The following is a 393-nucleotide window of genomic DNA, read 5'->3' on the forward strand; positions in this document are numbered from 1 at the left end:
CACACCAACATACATCACACACACTCATACACCACTCACAGTAACACACAACACACACACCACTCACACTAACACTAGTCACACAATCACATACCACTCACACACATTCATCACTCATACCACACACCCACATACACACACACACACACTGACACATATACTGGCTCACATACCCTTTCATGTTTGCCCATAAACATATGCATGCTCCACCCTGGTGCACACAGACATGCACACACATTCACACTCATATTCTCACACATAAACAGTCTCACACTCACAAATATACACCGTCTCTCTCACACGAATTCTCTTCTCACCCACTTTCTAAGGCACATGATCATACAATCCATTCTCTCTCTCTCTCACACACACACACACACACACACACACACA

This window comes from Sapajus apella, unplaced genomic scaffold (genome assembly GCF_009761245.1).
Source record: "Sapajus apella isolate SASKATOON/1434 unplaced genomic scaffold, GSC_monkey_1.0 scaffold97, whole genome shotgun sequence".
NCBI classification, from domain to species: domain Eukaryota; kingdom Metazoa; phylum Chordata; class Mammalia; order Primates; family Cebidae; genus Sapajus; species Sapajus apella.